The 17,093-nt window shown below is 40.8% G+C and overlaps 1 long non-coding RNA gene and 1 pseudogene across 1 annotated transcript; both read left to right on the top strand.

Annotated features, from left to right (window-relative positions):
• LOC134039102 (uncharacterized) overlaps positions 1-8,251 on the top strand; it is a 267,969-nt pseudogene extending 259,718 nt beyond the window's left edge.
• A 2,557-nt stretch (positions 8,252-10,808) lies between these two features.
• On the top strand, positions 10,809-15,967 carry LOC134039007 (uncharacterized). Its single transcript, XR_009932729.1, has 3 exons — positions 10,809-10,978; positions 11,952-12,201; positions 15,894-15,967. It is a non-coding gene; the product is annotated as an uncharacterized LOC134039007 (long non-coding RNA).
• The last annotated feature ends 1,126 nt before the right edge of the window (positions 15,968-17,093 follow it).

Here is a 17,093-nt window from a genome sequence, read left to right as displayed (position 1 = left end):
GAACAAGTTGTTTCTTCCTTCGGCTAACTTGCATAATGAAACAAAGGATAATGGCTATTCATGAACGTAAAACATTGTATTTGGACGAATTACTTTACATGGTTAGATACTTTGAACCCTTGGGACTTACGCAGATCAAGTTTTGATGGCATGATTTGCACACCTGGACCTATTTGAACAACTTAGGGTGAGTACAACTTTTTTCTTTGGCATTGTTGAAGGAATGTTCACCGGAAAAAGACGTTGACTTTGCTTGCTATTGCGACTTGATCTTGAATTGGTTTATTTCAATGGAAGCACAAGAATCGTAGCTTTCCAACGATGTATAACATGTGTAGCGTCTAAAAAATATATTTTTTAGAATTTAGTGCGTCGTAACTGAGGAAGGGGGAGGCAGCATTTTTGTCTCGCGGGCGAAACAGGAGCGTAAACAGGTTAAAGTTATGTCTTATGAACTTAGAAGTGTGCTCAGGCTTAAACATTGGGTCTCACACTGGAACAGCAGGCTGTTCTTTGTGTCTCTATCTCTTAATTTTAAGAAACAACCTTGAAACCGGGTGGAGACGGCACCCGAGCAGGTGGGACGCGTAGGCAAGAACAACTCCCTGATGCACAAGAGAACAAGCTCAACCCTCTTTTCATCTTTGTATTTTAATTGCACTGTATAATATATGCTGGGGAGGGACAGATAGCCAGTTGGACTTCGTGAACCAACCCAAACTCTGTTGCGGGTAGGAAAACGTAGACAACCCCAGAGCTCTGTACTTGTTGATTTCCAACTGCTGCATTAAAGCTGATATTATCGGACCTCTGCGACTCCAGACCACTCTTTCTAGAACACAGACTTGTGTCATTGAATACCATCATTACATATTGGAATAGACAAAGAATTTCTGCGCAAATTCATTTCAGTAACCTAAGCCAGGACACATCGCCACTGATGCTAGGCATGATTGGAAATTCCCTTCCATGAAAAGTTATGGCACCCCAAACCACCTTTTTAAAGCACTAACCCAGATAGCAAACTTCATTTAAAACTACGCTGAATCAACATTCCGCTTTCAACGCTAATTTCATTGAACCAACATCAGACTCTGATGTAGACCCATCATTTTGCACCCTTATTTAATATTGAAACAACGTTGAAAAACCAATGCAACGGTATTTCCACCAATATTACTATTGAAACATGTTGAAAGATCAACAAGCTATTCTTTACAGCAGCAACATTTCTTTGTCCCGTTTTTATAGGAAATTTAAACTTGTTGACAACTTGTTCTTCCCCAATCTCGACAAACAGCCAAACACAGCAACAATTGACATTGTTTAAAAAATCATTTTTTGCCACAGTAATGTAGCTGACCGTACTTTCGTACAGGATGGGGGAGAGGTGAATCGGACAATGCACACTGGCTCGTAAGAAATATGTCTTTATTAAGTAGATACAAAAGAAACAACCCGGCAGCCTAGTGCTGTCCCTCTCTTAAATCCAGAGCCCTACGCGCCCAGCCCTGTATTCAAATAATGGCCACAACCACAATGAGCCCAGTCCCCAGAGTTGCTGGCTCCAATCGTGGCGTAGTAGTGAGTACTGGTGACCACAACTTGCGGCGAGAGAGGAAGGTCAGAAAGAGCGGCGTGCATGAGTAGCGTCATGCTGGAGTACGCCGTACTCAGTTCTCCACTCCGTCCATAGAGGTAACGTGATGCTGGTCCCGTCGTTGGCCGCCGTTCGTCCCTGGCTCCACGTTCTCCAACTCTGCACACCCCTGGCTCCCGCTCGCATCGGCGTCTGGTTCTGGTCACCCCGACTCTGCGCACCCCTGGCTCCCACTCGCATCAGAGTCTGGTTCTGGTCTGGTCAACCCGCTCGGCCTCACGCAACCTCCTCTTTCTCTGGCCCACACACAGTCCTTTTTCTCTCTTCCTCATGCTCTCTCTCTTTATGTACACGCTCCTCCAATCACCCCCAGGTGTGCCAATCAGCGCTTAATTGTCTTTGCTGGGCTGATTGACCCCACTTATCACAGTAACTTGCTCACTTATGTTTCTAAACTAGCTGACTTCCATCTGGCGAATGAAAATTCTACAATGTTCACCTTTTTTGATGAACATTCTAGAATTTTCATTCGTGAAGTTTGGCCCTTGAAAGCTTCCGGTTTCAGACGGAAGCTTGTTGTTTTGATGGAAGTCAGTTTAGAAGCGAAAGTGAGCAAGTTACTGTGGCCAATTGTTTTGCTGTGTTTGGCTGTTTGTTGAGATTGGGGTAGAACAAGTTGTCAACAAGTTTAAATTTCCTATAAAAACAGGACGAGTGGGTTGCTGCTGTAAAGAATTGTTGATCTTTCAACGTTGTTTCAATAGTAATATTGGTGGAAATACCGTTAGAATCGCGTTGGTTTTTTAATGTTGTTTCAATATTAAATAAGGGTGCAAAATGATGATTGGTCAACATCAGAGTCTGACGTTGTTTCAATGAAATTAGCGTTGAAAGCGGATGTTGATTCAGCGTAGTTTCAATAAAGTTTGCTATCTGGGTTAGTGCTTTAAAAAGGTGGTTTGGAACTTGTCATGGAAGGGAATTTCCAATCATGCCTAGCATCAGTGGCGATGTGTCCTTTCTTAGGTTACTGAAATGAATTTGCGCAACAGGCAAGGGATCCACCTGAACAATAAATATACTTCAGTAGAGATAACTCGGTTGTGGCTCTGACACTGCATGCGTAGTCCTAGGCTATGGCTAACTCTCATATCCACCTGTTTTTTTTTAACCCTCGACCATACACTGGGTTCAGAAATGACAGGTGGGTGATGTAAAAACAGCAGATAATATTGAACATTTATCGGTGCGTTTATTAATTACTACAATTTCACAGCAGTTATTCAACAAGTAACCAGCAGATAGCCTATATGATGCACACCTCTCCGACCGTTGCTTTTAGTATGCAGGCGTCACATCTGGTCTTGGTCTTTTTAAGCCGTCATGTTTAAAAAAACCATTAAAAAAATAGTTGTAGGCACCAGACTTTTATAAGCTCCAATAACCTTTTTACTGACTGTAAACGCACTCTACCAAATACTATTTGGTAGGCTAATGTAGCTACTATTTGAAATAGTGGTACAGTAGACATCGGGATAGATTAGCTCTAGCTTAGGTAGGCTATCAATTTCAGATCAGCCTAAAATAAATTATAGCCTAAAATAAATAACGTTCTGATCCAGTGGGTCGGCTAGGCCGTTAGGGGACACTATTCGATGTATCGCTGCTATCCACAGCCAGTTAATTGATGGTAATATGCGCTAGTCATGTTAACGCGATGATAGATATATATAAACACCAGATGTCTTACGGCGGAGTCTAGAACGTCCGCACATGGCGGCCATCTTGCTACAGTCAACTCGCTCAGTTGACTGTAGCAAGATGGCCGCCATGACTCCGTTGTTCGGCAACGCAAACGAGACATCTAGTGTTTATATATATCTATGAACTCGATGGTAAAGTAGCTAGCGATAATGTAGGAAACGCGCTAGCCGGATGTAGTTCAGGGCTTGCGTTCTAAACTGATCTGTTATTGTTTACGTTCCAAAAAAGGTCTATACAAATAAACTCAACAATTCCTGTTTGTCAAATTGTTTTTTCTACTGTCTGAGAAAAAAATGCTTAAAATTAGAATGTTGGGATTGAATTACTTTAATTAATGTACAAAATGCACTTTGGAAAATAATTGTATTGCATTGCTGCAGATGTTCAGTCAGTTTTGGAAAAGAATCTGCAAAAAATGTTTGTTTGTTTACAGTATATTCTCAAATTATTCAAATGTTAGGGATACTACATCTTTCTTTCTTCTTGATCTACAGTCTCACAGAATTGAGCGGATTTGGCCTGAAATAAACAACAGGGTCAACTACCCAATAAAGACAGCTTTGGTCAATCTACTTGACCAGGAGCGGATCAACATGGAAGACAGTACAGTGAGGTTCTGTGTTTCTAATCTGACATGTCATATTAGAAACAGATAGAGATTGTTGTTAGAGATTATCAGATTGTCAGATTGCCAGCATTGGGATCAACAGAGTTGTGGACTCATGGAATGCCCATAGAATTCCAGGTATTTTACGTAATGCAGCCTTCTCACATCAGTTCATGTCAACCTTTATCATTATGAGTAAAATTATTCAAGCAGTAATTAAAAACTCAAGTAATTAACTACATTGCTCCAATGAATATACAATGCATCCAGTTACATACAATATATTACTTCAATATTCAAAGATGTGATTCTAAATCCATTTCAAGATGTGCTTTTGTGAATCGATTGAATTGTTATAAATAAAAAGTGAAGTATAACAATGAAATAATGAGAGTTTCACACCAGGCAGAGGAGTTCCAAACATCTTGGCACCACATGGCTGTGTCAAGAAGGTCACAGAGGATCTCCTACCCTGTGCCTCATCAGCAGCGGATCTTTATGAGGCAGACACCAGATCGTCATTGACCAGATCCTCAACATTTGGCATCAACCTGTTTGGAAATGCAAAAGAGCAAGCCCAAGTGGAGAGACACTTTGAAGAACAGTTTCAAGACATGAAAGTTATTTATGTAATAAACAGTACATACACGCCCTTCCAGAATGCTATTATGCATCTGATCCATCTTACTCAACTGTAAACCTATGAAAAGATAACTTCCTCTTTCCCAGAGACAAACAACTGCACGCATACACACACACACACACACAAACAAACGCGTGAACACCCTTAACATCTATTGTTGCCCTACTAAGTTTTGACATATACAGTTTGAATATAAAACAGGTGTACCAAGTTCAACGCCATGTTACCCTTTTGCATTTCTCAGTAATAAAATTTATTTGAAACCTGAAATGACCCTTCTTCAGAAATTATATTCTTTATAAAGTTTAAGTACATGGATGTTTGTTTGGATTTCAGAGTTCTTAAATGAATGTAGTTTAAATAACTCCATGTATCTGGATATATTTAAGATACAGTATTTCGTGCAGAAATAGAAGACGCAGTTAGGTGTTGAAATGTATTTGACTTTGTATGGTACTTGAATGTTGCATCACAAAGGAACAGAGACAAGTACACCTTAAAGTGTACTAGTTAGTTGTGCAACCACTCACTAACTGCAGCTAAGGCCACGTGGAGTGAAACCTATACACAAAGGGAGCTCTCCTGCAACAGGATTGGTGACCACTGGTTTAAGAAATAAAAAGGTAAATATCCTTGAGTGACCCAGTGAGAGCCCCAACCTATATCCAATGAAAGATGTGTGGCATGTCTTGAAGATTGCTCTCCATCAAAACTACCCATGCAACTTGACCCAGCTTTTGTATTATTAATAGTGCGACTTATTTTTTATACTTAAAGTAACCATTAAATTAGTGGAGTATGGTGTGTAGATGAGTGGGGGGAAATTTGAATGCATGAAACTCTGCGTCAGTGACAGACTACATGGAGGAGGTCAAGCGCCTGGACGCATGCACAAGCTGTGTCTGAGCAGGTGCACAGGATCATCAGTGCATAAGAACCTCACATGCACAAGCTGTGTCTGAGCAGGTGCACAGGATCATCAGTGCATAAGAACCTCACATGCACAAGCTGTGTCTGAGCAGGTGCACAGGATCATCAGTGCATTAGAACCTCACATGCACAAGCTGTGTCTGAGCAGGTGCACAGGATCATCAGTGCATAAGAACCTCACATGCACAAGCTGTGTCTGAGCAGGTGCACAGGATCATCAGTGCATTAGAACCTCACATGCACAAGCTGTGTCTGAGCAGGTGCACAGGATCATCAGTGCATTAGAACCTCACATGCACAAGCTGTGTCTGAGCAGGTGCACAGGATCATCAGTGCATAAGAACCTCACATGCACAAGCTGTGTCTGAGCAGGTGCACAGGATCATCAGTGCATAAGAACCTCACATGCACAAGCTGTGTCTGAGCAGGTGCACAGGATCATCAGTGCATAAGAACCGCACATGCTGCTATCCCTGCATTTCAGTTGCACATGCTCCTTGCACATTCCATTTTCCTCTGCACATTTAGAATTGCCATGATGTATATATTTTTACAGTTGTTATACGCATGTCTACCTCGGGGACCCGACGGCGGCTATCTTCGCATCCCGGGTGCCCATGCAACCTTCGCCTTCATTTGGCATCTACAATGCAACTTAGAATATCCATTTGCACATTTATATATTTCACTTGTAATATACATATACTTAATGTAGGCTACTTATTTGTACTTACTTGTAAATACTATTTGCAATTCTGGTTAGATGCTAATTGCATTTTGTTGTACTTGTACTGTTCAATGACAAAGTTTAATCTAATCCTATAATGTGAAAGAAGTTCAATGGAATGTTGAATCTATAAGCACTATCAGTTAGCTAACAATTTACAGCAACACCACCACACTAACAGGCCAATACAATTGATTGCTGTGATCTTATAATATTACTAATACAAATATAAATGGAAAAACACGACTAGGCCTACAGCATTTTGGCATTAGTTTATTTAGCATGTCGATATCAGTAGGCCCTACATCAATTATGAAAAAGTAGATGCATTGAATGAAGTTGGAAGGGCGAACTCCCAAGTCAATGTTGAGTAATTGGCAAGTTTATAAATGTGAATAGCCTAAAATGTAACTGACAGATAACCTATATTAGGCTAATCGAGTTAGAAGGGGGAAACCTTTACTTTGAAGGAACAGGTAGTGCTGACGACACATTCGGCCAATGACAGGCATTTCAGACTTAGCTCCACCCACGTGAGAAAAATCCAAATATAACGTCGTTTTATGGTTTGTGTGTAAAAAACGAGAAAACATAATAACACGTCAAAATCCGTTTTTCCGTTTTTGCTAAAAAACGGATTCAAAAACGTTTTTCGTATTCATGCATGTTCCGTTATAAGGAATTAAACTCATGTACACGGACCATGTTATGTCAATCACGCTTACAAACTGCCTCTGAAACTTTCATCCTTCAGAAAAAGTTAGGATCGGGTTCGATTTTCTGCGTTTTTCGCATCCATAGCCAGCATTTGGGGATTTTTTTAGACAATCCAGAGCCACCAAAGTTTTTGCCTGACGATTACGAAAAAAACACACGAAAATTTCGCCCTCGGTGTGCAAAGACCTTAAGTATATAAAAACAAAAACCTGAGTAATTTTCTCGAAAATGGTGCAGCTATGTGTGTTTTTTTTACCTGCTAGCGCTATCAACATTATGTGTGCCCATACATGTTACCCATAAGCGCTAGCTAAGCCAGCTACTCAAGCTAATCAGATGAGCTATAAAGCTTGTTAATGTACAATGCATTAAGCTTTACTGTACTCGTATTAAAAAAACAATGGCTATTTAGGGCAGTGTAGTCTAATTTATTAATTTAGCTTCTTCATGGCTGTTGTCTCATCTGGTCCTAGGGCAGAGACTATCGTTTCCCGCAATTTTATCTGAGGGCAGGTGAATCTCTACTGGGCTCAGGGCAGAAGTCATATTTTTCTGTTCTCAGGACAGAGTCAACTGTCTCCTCTGGTCTCAAGGCAGGTTGTCTGAGGGCAGGTGAAACTTATTATTAAACTATGTTACCTCATTTTGATGCATGTTTACTTCACCCTCCAGTGTTGTTAGACATACTGAAGTCAGTCTTGCATCACCTGCGCTGAAAGTGTCTCTTTTGGCCACAGGGCAGGTGTAATATTTATTTTATTGAGCAGAGTAAAATATTCAACATATTTCTCAGGACCGATCAGTTTGATGCTTGGTGGTTCTCCAAAAATCTATATGTTACATTACATTTAGTCATTTAGCAGACGCTCTTATCCAGAGCGACTTACAGTAAGTACAGGGACATTCTCCCCGAGGCAAGTAGGGTGATGTGTCTTGCCCAAGGACACAACGTCATTTGGCAATGCCGGGAATAGAACGGGCAACCTTCTGATTACTAGCCCGATTCCCTAACCGCTCAGCCACCTGACTCCCTATGTTCAAGTATACAGTGTCTTTTTCTAATTTCAGAATATGGAGACACACTGGGTGAATGGTGTTAAAGAACGGTTGAAGAAGCCACGTGACTCCAGGGTCCACCAAGATGTTGTTATTATTAGGGGGAATGCCAAGGAGTTCATGGAGGGTTATATCAACGAAGTTCAGGAGAAGGAGCATTGCTACTTCAGTTTGCCCCCGGCAGGACTATTATCAATATGGCTGTGACCGTGGGAATCATTCTGCAGACAAAAGCAATGGGGAAGCCACAAAAACCGGGCCAATTCTTGCAAGGCGTACATCTCTTTCATCACAGACATCGGAACATCAGGTGCCATAATCCAAAAGATGCTACAGCACACTGGCCATGACGAGGATAATCAGGGCTCGACAATAACGATGGCCCGGGGCCAGTAAAAAAAAGAGTTGCCGCTTGCAGTCGGGGAGGAGTTAAATATGCCTCCATAAAGTCGGACATTCCTGCTTCTCGTGATTTGCTGCGTTGACATCAGTCATGGCCGATCAAGAGCTGTTTGCTTAGTTTATCGCTGATGAACTGCATGGTTGCGAATATAATTGTTTTTCGCATTAGAACTTGCACGAACCAGTGCACTGAAATTTGTCCTTCTATGTATTGGGCCGTGTTAAACTCTGTCTCCAATCTGCAGATTGATAATACAACAGAACTCAATTAAACTTTGTCTTTCCGTTAGTGAAGAGGCGGACTAAAACCATTTCTTCAACAAATATTTAATTCAATTAAACAGTTTGGTCCGGATTTGAGCATTGGCGAAACTGAAGGTGTCAGAATAAATACAAAACACGCGTCAAAGTTGTCGTGTGTGAGTCTGGCCAATCATTAAATAGCTGTGTAGTCATTAGAACCCGTGCAGTTGCTCTTGAGGAAATGGGCTCGGCTACACAGCCGGCTGTTCTTCAATCGATCTCACGGTACGTTGATGGATACGTCCAGAGGTTTCACAGTTTCAGCCAGACAGAGTTGTGCAGAGATGGCTGTCAGCAGGGGAGAGAGCACGTCATGTTTGAGGTTGAAAGTCAATTGTTTTGCTGACAGCGATTGTGATTACATTTTTGTTCTTTTTATATCCAGGATATGTTTAATAAATGGTTAAACATGGTAACAGAATAACATAACTTATAAGTCTTTGGTTTTGTTGTAACAATTATAAATTACAACTTTTGGAGTAGGGGCCAGTAAAAATGGTCTTGGGGCCAGTAGGTTTCAAACCCACTGGCACATTTTTTTTACGTTGAGCCCTGCAATGTAATGTTAGCGAATGAGGGGTGAAAGTTGAAGGGGTTGTGAAAGTTGAAAACCATCCAAGCTGAATAGCTGCAGTTTATTTGTGTTTTACTGGAATAACATTGAAGCATGTTATATATATATATATTTAAATATTTAACAATATATATTCCCAGAGGAGCATGCCCCGGACCCAACAAGGGGGTTCGAATCCTTGTCACCTTTTTCATCCCGAACTTTTTCATCATAACCCCATCATGAGTTTGCACCCCTGCATACATGTTCCTACATCTGTAAGAAGGATTAGCGTCGTTCAACAGGGTTTATTTTCTTTTATTCCATTTTCTAAAAGTAGCAGTCATCATATTCACGTTGCTCTTTGAAATAAAGGTATTTGATTTTGAAGTTGTTATTGCTTATTTTGCATAGCATTCACAATAATGCATATCTTAAGCAATTGTCTACACTGTAAAAAATAAAATGTAAAAAACAGGAACAATCTGGCAGCTGGGACGCCAGATTAAACCCATTAAATTAGAGTAAAAAAAAAATATATATTAACATGAATTAACCGTAAAATAATTTTAATTTTCCTGTACCAAATTGACAAGATATATCTGTAATATTACATTACAGGCTGTTCTTTGCCGGTAAATATGACTTTTATTAAATTAACTTCTCTGTATAAAAACAGCATTTCTAATTTTAAATGTGTACTATTATCCTGAATAAACCAGATTTGCGGGGGGAAAAACGATTTGTAATTGAACAAACATATGTACGTTGTCATATTATGACACTTTTTTTTTCCGACTTAACATGTTAATTCAAAACAAGTCGTATACACAACATACAGCATCCAGATGCTGTAATCAGTATTCAGATATTTACAACTGTAGTGTCAGCTAGCTATATGAATTGGAGAGCAATATTGCTCAACGCTCATTTGTCTTTTAAGACAGGTTAGATCGCCATCTAACTGGACAACAGTCACACTCAGGGTGAACACTTAATTTATCCAAACTACAGACCATCACATTACACATATCAAAACAGAACGAACACAACAACAAAACTCCAAACAATGCTTATCTAACTAAGCTTAAACCTTTAACTCTGACAACCGTCTGGTGGTCCCACCGCTCAAGAGCGCCCGGTCCCAACACAAGCTTTTCTCCTGTCTGGCCCCCCAATGGTGGAATCAACTCCCCACCTCCGTCAGGGACACTGACTGTCTCCCCACCTTCAAGAAAAGGCTCAAGACGCACTTGTTCCGGGAGTACAACGGCACTTAGGAATTCTTGGCTGGACCTGATGTTAGTTTCCTCCAGGATCACAATGACTCGTATTGAGAGACTTGTTGCTCTTGTTGGTTAGTTGTAACGGTTTTAAATTCTTGTACTCGCTGTGAAATATTTTTACTGTTGATTGTTTTTTCTACAGGTACACTCTTGCACTCTTGTGGGGAGTTTCATGTTGTTCAATTGTAACTTGTTTAACTGCATGCTCTTATGGTTATTCCCTTTGGCACTTATTTGGTTTTCCACAATGTATGCTTCATGTTTTGGCTGCTCGCAATGTTTGGGGCTATCTCGTTGTTATGATCAGTGACCTATGCTCTTTTGTAAAGCTCTCTCTTGGAAGTCGCTTTGGATAAAAGCGTCTTCTAAATGCATAAATGTAAATGTAATGTAAATGTAAACTATTTTCCACAAGTCTTTGCGTTTTTTGACATGCCGCACTGCATGTCAAAAAGGTGTCAGCACCCAAGGGTGCTGACGCTGATTATCTAGCTGTGCTCTGACTGCGTGATATGAGCATTAGTTTTTGGTCAGCTTTGGGAAAAAGGTTAAGAAACAGTTGACATTTCAAGGTGAAATTGCATGAAATTGCGCATGGTATTTCAGAATGATGTCTGCCTGTTTAACTAAACAAGTAATCAAAATTATGACAGGCCAAAATACTGTGCCTGGATTCGAACCTGTGACCTTGCACTTTGTAGGACACGTTTCAACCCATTGAGTTACCCTCAAGGATGAGAATATGTAGTCAATTACTGTACAAATAAAGGAAGCCGTTTCTCCTGTATCACGGATTGTTCGATTTGGCCAAACAGCTGTAATTCAATGATCTTTTCAAATATCAAGGTGAAATTGCGCATGGTACTTCAGAACGATGTCATCCTGTTTAACTAAACAGATATTCAAATTTAAGACAGGCTCAACCACTGTGGCTGGATTCGAACCTACGACCTTATACTTTGCAGGTCACCATCCCAGCCCATTAAGCTATTCTCAGTGTTGAATGTTGTCATGTTCAGTTACTGTCTGAAAAAGTAAGCTGTTTCTCCTGTGGTAAGCGTTGTTAGATTCAGCCAAGGTTGAAACAGCTCTAATTCAATCATATTTTGACATACCAAGGTGACATTGTTTATGGTACTTCAGAGTGATGTCATATTGAACCCTATTAGGTTTGAAAAACCATCAATCAAAATGACATTTGATTTAGTGACACAAACATATTGAGGCAATGTGTACATTTACATAAGTACACCCCTTTCAGCCATTTTGTATTTGATTCAACTGTCTTAAGTAACGTCTTTAGATACATCCATGATACATAATCATGATCAAAAGTTCAAGTCAATTGGAGCTTTGGTTTAAGAGAAGAGGAATTTTGAAGGTTTTCCCAAATTATCACTGTACAGGAAAATCCATCATGGCGGACCTTATGGGTCCTTTAGGCTTTTTTGTTACCCATGGGAAATGAGGCATGTACACCAAGTTTCAGAAGAATTGGAGCAATAAGGTGGAAATGCCATCACTTTGAAAATCGGACTTTAGGGCGTGGCCTGTGGCGCCCCGTACAGTCTAAGGTGTCCCATATTTGGTGTGGGGGTACCCACTTGGATGTAGTATCAATGTGCCAAATTAGAAAATTTATGACAAGGGACTTTTTGAGATATTGAGGCACAAGGAGAAGAAAAATAATAATAAATATAGCTGCAAGCAGCGATGTGGGTTCCTCCGCAAAATGGCAAAATATTATAAACATGTACACTATCGAAGATCGAGAGTTGGAAAACAAGAGAGCAAAACTACTTCATGTTTGGCCAACAACAGGCTGAATGGGTATTTGAACTCATGAGCATAAGGTTACAAAGCAGTCTCTCTATCCTCTCTGCTACACACCAACTGTTGAGATATAGAACTGTTTCTTTGAATAGAAAGGGCAGAGTATTAGCTTTGGTCAACATTGGGACAAAGGTTAAGAAACAGTTGACATTTCAAGGTGAAATTGCATGAAATTGTGCATGGTATTTCAGAATGATGTCATCCTTTTTAGCTAAACAGATAATCAAAATTATGACAGGCCAAAAGATAATGGCTGGATTCCAACCTACTACCTTATACTTTACAGATCACCATCCCAGCCCATTGAGCTATTCTCAGTGTTGAATATTATCATGTTCAGTTACTGTATAAAAAAAGTAAGCTGTTTCTCCTGTGGTAAGCATTGTTAGATTCAGCCAACGTTGAAACTGCTCTAATTGGGTGTGCTCAAGCCTTCGGCGAGAGCACAACCTTTGTTCTCTCACATATATATTATTATTATTATTATTTTTATTTATTTTTGCCCCCCTAAAACTCAGTCAATATTTGGCCTACATAGACAACGTAGGTGTCAAAAGTTTCGTCTTGGTAGCGATTGAGTTGCTTCTATTGGAATTTACGTTCCGTTGCATGGTTTAGGCTGAAGTTAAGTTTTTGTGGCGAAAAGTGAAGCTAACGGTGGCTAATTTGCTAGCCACAGTCACTGACGTTACTAACGTCGCTACGTCACTAACGTCACGAAAACACGCGTGACTACCTTTGGCAGAACATTCGTTTCGCATCTGTTAACTTGGGGGATAGCTAGGCTAACTATAGCTTTACTGCAAGGCAGCTGCAGAAACGCCACAAGCAAAGAGGCCAGGGTGATAACTATTTACTCATTTTACTTTGTGATATGACACACAATTGTGATGTGTAATGTACAGTATAAGCTGATATTATTAAGGAAGTACATCTACTTTCGGAAACAGTAGTCTACTATTTCACTGAAGTATTAGCATCATGACATTAGCCTGTGTTGCCCGGGCAACACATACTACAGTGGTCTATGATGTAGCGTTATCTGTTTTCAATCGTTAAAATAAACATTCCTCACATATACATTTTCGTTGTAGGATTTATTCTGACATTAGTAAACGATTTGTTGGTGAAATTACCATTACCTGTGGTTTCAAACCAGTGTAGCTCACTGCAACGCTGTACCTTACGCGAGACACACGACAAAAACATCTAACTTACACAGCTGTTTAGGAAGTCAAACGGCGACAGAACATGTTCGGCACTCCCCTTACTTAAATCAAAAGTCTATCTAACTACTAACCTGAACTTCATTGCCACAGCCTAAACGTTGTCAATCTGTTCATGAAAATAATTAATTTCAGCCTAAACCGTACAACGGAACGTTACATCCAATTCAACCAACGCAATCGCTACAGTACCAAGACGAACACAGCAGTAGTCTAGTACTGTACCGTAGTAGAATTTACCGGGGCAGCTTCTCCACACAGGGCTATATCGCATTTTGCGTTGTTACTGACAATGATCGCTACCAGTGAGCTTTTTATCAATGAGCGATTTTCCACTAAATAAATGTCAAGCTTATTTACGTTTTTGGGGGCATATTTTCAGTTAGCAGATGGTACTGTTTGAATCGCGATTCCATCTTCTACTGCCGGTAACGTCGTAGAATAATCTTCAAAGGGGGTTCTTTATTAACGAATGAATGCAATGAGTAGGCTAAATGCCTGAAAATATCACGAGAAGGGAAAACTTAAAAGGACGTTTAAATCATAGAGATTAGGTCAATTTTTACACCGCTCTGCCAAATTTATTCGTTTTGATTCAGCTATGAGGCTGCCTCTTGCAGGGGAAATGAGAAGACATCTATTTCATTCTACACTTCACTCGTATTTTGAGTTGTAAATGAGCAGCAACAAATATATGCTTTTAAATCTATGTAATCTTTATAAATAATAAGTATGCATTTTTATATAAAATATACAGAAATACGGACCCCTGTGCAACCGATGCAAGCAAGCACACCCTACAATTTCCCCAGAAATTGTACCCTCTCTAGTTCAATCATATTTTTACATACCAAGGTGAAATTGTTTGTGGTACTTCAGAATGATGTCATCCTGTTGAACTGAACAGATAATCAAAATTATGACAGGCCAAAAGACTATGGCTGGATTCCAACCTACGACCTTATACTTTACAGGTCACCATCCCAGCCCATTGAGATATTCTCAGTGCTGAATATTGTCATGTTCAGTTACTGTATAAAAAAATAAGCTGTTTCTCCTGTGGTAAGCATTGTAAGATTCGTCCAAAGTTGAAACTGCTTGTACATTTCCTATAAAAACGGGACAACGGAATGACTGGGTTGCTGCTGTAAAGAATAACTCACTCATAGTTTTTTTTAAAAAGGTTGTTAGGAGTGCCATAACTTGTCAAATTTCAAATCATGCCTAGCATCAGTGGGGATGTGTCCTGGCTCAGGTTACTGAAATGAATTTGTGCAACAGGCAAGGGATCCACCTGAACAATTAATTTACTTCATTAGAGATAACCATTAGAGTTATCTCTACCATGCGTAGACTACAAGTAGCTAGCTACTGTGGTGAACCTGGCTTGTTTTGCAGTGGTTTACACAGTCTCGCTAAACAGATGATCGGAGTGTTGTGATGGGCTCAAATAAACACGCATTGCTATGTTTTACAACCGGAGGATTTATTGGGAGACTAGAAACCGTTTGGTCAGAATAAAAAATTAAAAACTATGCCTCTGACTGGTATTGAACCTTGATTACCAGCACAACATCTCAGCCAATTGAGCCATTCCCAGGCATGGAATACACAAAGTTCAATAACTGGATAATTAAAAAAAGCTGTTTCTCCAATGGCGAGCATTGTCAGATTTGGTCCAAGTTCAAACAGCTGTAATTCAGTCATATTTTGACATATCAAGGTGAAACTTTGCATGGTACTTCAGAGGCATGTCACCTTAAAGCTTATTAGGTTTGAACCATCCTTCAAAAATACATTTGATTTAGTGACACAAACATATTGAGGCAATGTGGACATTTACATAAATACACCCATTTCAGCCATTTTGTACTTGATTCAATTGCCTTAAGTAACGTTTTTAAATACGTCAATGATACATATCTGTACCAAATTTCAAGTCAATTTAACTTTGGTTCAAGAGAAGAGGAATTTTGAAGGTTTTCCCAAATTATCACAGTACAGGAAAATCCATCATGGCGGACCTTATGGGTCCTTGAGGCTTTTTTGTTCCTCATGAAAAATGAGGCATGCACATCAAGTTTCAGAAGAATTGGAGCAATGGGGTGGAAATGCCATCACTTTGAAAATCGGACTTTTGGGCGTGCCCTGTGGCGCCCCCTATGGTCCGATGTGGCCCATATTTGGTGTGGGGGTACCCACTTGGACGTAGTATCAATGTGCCAAATTAGAAAATTTATGACAAGGGACTTTTTGAGATATTGGGGCGCAAGGAGAAGAAAAATAATAATAAGAATACCAACAATAACAATAGGTTCCCTCCTACCGGAGGAACCTAATAAGAATACCAATAATAACAATAGGTTCCCTCCTACCGGAGGAACCTAATAAGAATACCAACAATAACAATAGGTTCCCTCCTACTGGAGGAACCCTAATAAGAATACCAATAATAACAATAGGTTCCCTCCTACCGGAGGAACCCTAATAATACCAACAATTACAATAGGGATCCTCCTGACGGAGGAATTGGCATGTGCGTAGTGCATAGTTAATGTCAGTGGGAGTCCTTGGCCTTGTTGAAGAGGCTAAGGAAACTGTTCTTATGGCGTGAGGTTTTAGTCCTGACGGACCGCAGCAGAGGGGAGTAGCTGGAACAGGGAGTGACCAGGGTGGGAGGAGTCGGCCACAATCTTCCTCGCTCTCCTCAGGGTCCTCGAGGTGTGCAGGTCCTCGAGGGTAGGCAGATCGCAGCCGATCACCTTCTCAGCAGTGCGGATGATACGCTGCAGCCTGCTCTTGTCCTTGGCAGTGGCAGCAGCGTACCAGACGGTGATGGAGGAGGTGAGGATGGACTCAATGATGGCTGAGTAGAAGTGCACCATCATTGTCTTTGGCATGTTGAACTTCTTCAGCTGCCGAAGGAAGTACATCCTCTGTTGTGCTTTCTTGATGAGGGAGCTGATGTTCAGTTCCCACTTGAGGTCCTGGGAGAGGATAGTGCCCAGGAAGTGGAAGGACTCCACAGTGTTGACTGGGGAGTCACACAGGGTGATGGGGGTGAGTGGGGCTGTGTTCTTCCTGAAGTCCACAACCATCTCCACTGTCTTAAGAGCATTGAGCTCTAAGTTGTTTTGGCTGCACCAGGTCACCAGGTTGGCCGCTTCCCACCTATAATCAGACTCTTCTCCACCAGAGATGAGCCCAATAAGGGTGGTGTCGTCCGCAAACTTCAGGAGTTTGACGGACGGATGACTGGAGGTGCAGCTGTTGGTGTACAGGGAGAAGAGCAGAGGAGAAAGGACGCAGCCCTGAGGTGATCCGGTGCTGATGGACCGGGAGTCAGAGACTTGTGTTCCCAGCTTAACGCACTGCTTCCTGTCAGACAGGAAGTCTGTGATCCAGGTGGAATCCAGGCACGATCAGCTGGGAGAGCTTGTTCAGGA

The sequence above is a fragment of the Osmerus eperlanus genome, chromosome 18 (assembly GCF_963692335.1).
Source record: "Osmerus eperlanus chromosome 18, fOsmEpe2.1, whole genome shotgun sequence".
In the NCBI taxonomy this organism is placed as follows: Eukaryota; Metazoa; Chordata; class Actinopteri; order Osmeriformes; family Osmeridae; genus Osmerus; species Osmerus eperlanus.
The sequence above is the reverse complement of the archived record's forward strand: the minus strand, read 5'-3'. Positions and strand labels throughout refer to the sequence as shown.